At 32.0% G+C, this 4,740-nt stretch overlaps 1 pseudogene; it reads left to right on the forward strand.

The window, feature by feature from the left end:
• The first annotated feature begins 1,260 nt into the window (after positions 1 to 1,260).
• Positions 1,261 to 4,217, forward strand: LOC133301833 (alkane hydroxylase MAH1-like; annotated as a pseudogene).
• The last annotated feature ends 523 nt before the right edge of the window (positions 4,218 to 4,740 follow it).

A 4,740-nucleotide genomic window follows, 5' to 3' on the forward strand; every position in this document is an offset into this window, starting at 1 on the left:
AGCTCTAGTTTTCTTCTCAACCTCCTGACAAACATTCATGGGAATTAACCCTGTCTGCATGGAATAAGTAGGGATAGTGCTTAACACTGATTTTGCTAAAAGAATCCTACCTGCAAGAGATAAAGTAGATTGCTTCCAACCATTCAGACGCTGGTTAACCCTCTTCATCACATGAGAATAAGAACTCTTAGAAATCCTCCCATGGTGCAGTGGAATATCAAGATATTTTCCAAGATCCATAGTTAGGGAAAAACCTGTCTCATTACTTATCTTAGTGGACCAAATGTGACTGACATTCCTCGAGAAAAAAATCGTCAACTTTTTCCTACTCACTCTTTGACCAGAAGCCTTACAAAAACAATCTAGAATAGCTGGAATTATTCTAGCTTGTTCCATCGAGGCCTCAGCAAATAGAAGGAGGTCATCAGCAAAGAAGAGATGAGAAATTGGTGGACCATTTCTTCACAGGACCACAGGCTTCCAAGTCTTCCCTTCCACCGCAAGATTAATCATTTGTCCTAGCCGCTCCATGCAAAGAACAAAGAGATAAGGCAAAAGAGGATCACCTTGACGGATACCACGAGAAGGAGTAAACTCACGAGTCATGCTACCGTTCCAAAGCACATTCATTGAAGCTGTTGTAACACAACACATAACCAGATTTATAAGAGAATCTGGAAAACCTGCATCAAATAACGTATCACGAAGAAAATCCCAAGCAATTTTGTCATAAGCCTTCTCCAGATCAACCTTAAGAATCATCCACCCTTTAACACCTTTCTTCTGTCGAATAGAGTGCATAATTTCTTGAGCCACAATGATATTATCAGTACCTTGTCTCCCAGGAACAAAACTACACTGGTTAGGCATAGTAAGCTTCCCCATTACCTCTCTAACCCTATTTGCAACAATCTTCGTAACACATTTATACACCACAATTTGTTAATTCTGAAACCATCGTTTTTTATTATTTTAGCTGTGACAGCTTGATGATCAGAAACTTCTAAATAATTTATTTGCAATATTAAAATTAATCAACCCACAATTATTTTTTTTATAAGAACGACGCAGCTTTGATTTCCTCATTGCACCATAGGATACTTCGGAGCAAAACTCCTTCCGTCAAGTTAAAATAAAAAGTTTAATAATTTATTTTTCTTTCTAAATAATCGTATTTATCTTTTAAAGGGATAAAGTAAATATTTTTAAAAGTTATTAATAATTCACACAATTAATTTAAGGTAACCGTTTTTTAAACGGATGTGTCAGGGGTGCAGTGGGATTAAGTTTCTATCCTTCACTGTGCATAATTAGACTCCCGTACCTTGATCTAAAATTTTAAAAGACCAGTTTGCACAAAGTTTTTCAATTTTTTCAAATCAAATAAAATTGGTGGCGACTCCATTGTTTATTTTTTATTTTTTTTTGCGGTCGTCCAGTCCCTTGTGACACAGCACATAACCATGATGTGTTCAACTGTTTCACATTTGATAACATATGCTCCATAGTTCTTGGAAATTATCCTAATTGTCTTTTCATGATTTCCCAGAAGTTGAATGTGAGAAGGTCTTTATCCAAGCAGAAGAGTGCGTAGACAGTGCCAAAAAGTGCTTGGAAGTTGCAGAAATGGCTTCAAATAGATCCAGAGAAAAGCTCACAGAGCGTGTAAAAAACTTGATGAATTCATTTATGCATGTATAGCATCTAAGCAGAAGAGTTAAGCCAGTACAACAAAAATGAAATGGTTGAGTCTCACGTTGACTTGCTAACAACTCTGATGAAAGAAGAGAAAGATAAAATACATGATGACAAGTTTCTAAGAGACACAACAATCGGTCTTTTTCTAGCAGGGATAGATTTAGTGTCGGAGTCCGGATTTAATTTTAGTTGGGGCCAAAAAATTTGATATATCAAATTATCAAAATATTTTCATAATTATGCAAATCTATTATGAAAAAAAATTACTTAAAATTTTAAAGTGATAGGATTGATGTTACTTTAACAAATAATAAATATTTTTTAAAATTTAAAATATAATATAAATTAAATTAGTAAAGAAAGTGCAAATTATATGTATATATACACATAGGGTTTGATGTTTGTCATTTTAAATGACACAAGTTATGTCATTTTAAGAGAGAGATAGACACCAAAATGGAAATCATGGGAGAGAAAGTGGTTGATTTTTTTTAAATTAAATTTTAAATAAAAAATTATTATGTGTCTATCTCTCTCTTAAAATGACATAACTTTATGTCATTTAAAATGACAAATACTTTTCCCATACACATATATGAAATTTTCTTCTAATTTTTGTGAACATTTTCATGTGATCTTTATGAACATTATTTCATGTGATGTTTATGAACATTATTTCATGTGATGTTAATGAAAATTTATTTCATATGATGTTAATGAAAATTTATTTCATGTGATCTTTGTGAATAATTTTTTTTATCTTTTATATTTTAATTTGATTTGGGTCTATAAACTTTAGTTTGCAACTTGGTAGACCTTACAGGTCGAATTACGTTTTTTAGTTTTTTATAATAGGTCAGGCTAGACTTATAAACTAAGTTTTTTAACAGGCCAGTATAGGCTCTAAATATTTTACATAGGCTTAGACTTAGGCTATCAAAGCCAAAGCCTGGTATAACTTGGCCAATTTATACCCCTAGTCGTGACCTTTGAAGAACATCAACGTAGAGGGACAGCAAACTTCACAATTAAAAAGAAACATGGTACAATCAGCGGCAAATGTCTAAAATCATTTAAATGGCATTGGATCCACATAAATCATTTAATCACTATTTAGATATTTTAAGAGATTTAAAAATACAAAAAAAAACAAAGAAGTTGTTAATGAATATGTACAAGAAATTTTCATACTCCATATATATACATATATCTTCATTGAATTTTCTCTTTAACAATTTCCATTGATTAATCGCCCAAATTCTCATTCCTATTGTGAAATCAAATACAAATAACACCAATAAACAATTCAATTCCATTACCAATAGCAACTATAACTCTACATTAAAATAATTTTTTTTTAAGAAAAAGGTAAATGTAAAACAGCACTCCATTTTTCAAAAGAAATAAAATCAATAAATTCAACCGCACAAAAAAAAAGTTATAAATAAAAAAAGGGGCATGAATTTCACTCATGTTAAAAACACTCAATAAATAATTATGGTCAGCAAAAATTAAGAATTTCTCTTTTACAGGGTTCAAAAATATAAATTAATTTTTTTCCCGAGCGGACAATATAATTACCAATGCATATTCCAAGAATACGTATTCCTAAAATCTTGAGAAAGGACCAAAATATGTACCTTGTCACAAAATGGCTGGGTTTCGGGTGGTGAGTGCGAATAAGAAAAAAAAAGTTAGAAGAAAACCCTAATTGAAAAAAAATTAAAGAAGAAAGCAATTTGTTATATGATCATACATGCAAAGCAACTCCAAATCTTCATTTGTTACCATTGTTACAATTATAGCCAGAGGCAACTTATAATTTTAATTATGACCCAATTATAATTACTTATATAATTATATATAATAAATAAAATTTATTGAAATGTAGTCGGGCCAACACCTAAATATAATGTGGCTACGCCATTGGAGAGATTCCCTAACTGCACTCAGTTGGTTCTTCTGGCTTGTTGCTACACACCCATTAGTGCAAGCCAAGATTCTTGAAGAGAGAAAATTTTGGTGACAAAGGAGAGATTTTTGGCGTCGAAGAGGTGAAAAAGCTAGTTTATCTGCGTGGTGCTTTATACGAAACTCTTGAGGTTTTTTCCTCCAATACCTGTTGAGCGCAAGCAAGCAATTAATGCTGATATACTTCCAAGTTGTCACCGTGTTAATCCTAATACTGTGATATTATTTTCTTCCTATGCAATGGGGAGACTTGAAAAAATATGGGGAAATGATTACTTAGAATTCAAGCCTGAGAGATGGATCTCTGAGAGAGGAGGCATTGTTTATAAACCATCTTACAAATTCATTAGTTTTAATGCAGGACCAAGGACTTCTATGGGAAAAGACCTGTCCTTCATTCAAATGAAGATTGTGGCAGCTGCTATTTTGAGCAATTATCGTGTTCATGTGGTGGAACCGTGGAAGGTCATGTTGCTACCCCGAGCCTTTCCATTGTACTTGTTATGAAGCATGGTTTGAAGGTTAAGATTACAAAAAGAGAAATTTGACGAAAGAATTTCAATTTGAAATGTACTAAGGACGTGTGGAAACCATTGTGTCTTGTTTGTGTGTGTAGTACATAGATAACTCAATTGTGTACAATAAGAAGCTGGAATTTCATTGTAACTTTAAGCAGAAGGGTTCGTTTTTTCTGCAATTACTGTAGATAAGTTATCTGCAGTAAGCCCAATACGACGTCATTTTGGGACGGAAGTCATGGTGTTTTTGTAATTTTAATTTATTTTAAGGTTATAATAGTTTTATATTTATAATTTTTTAAGATTTCAATACTAAAATGACGTCGTTTTGGAAATAAATACAGATAACTTATCTGCAATTACTGCAGAAACATTTTTCCCTAAATAGAATGATATACTGAGCATATTTTTTTAACTTTTTGAATGTATGAATATTTTTTATCACTTTATTTCATCTAGCTATTATCTTTAAATTTAGTTATTAGCATTATTTGTACCTCAACTCTTTTAATTATTGCCATGTTCAGATATAGGACAATTACTTTGTTTTAAA

Source organism: Gastrolobium bilobum, unplaced genomic scaffold, assembly GCF_033153095.1.
Source record: "Gastrolobium bilobum isolate Gb01-03AN ecotype WA unplaced genomic scaffold, APGP_CSIRO_Gbil_v1 utg18793, whole genome shotgun sequence".
Classification (NCBI taxonomy): Eukaryota; Viridiplantae; Streptophyta; class Magnoliopsida; order Fabales; family Fabaceae; genus Gastrolobium; species Gastrolobium bilobum.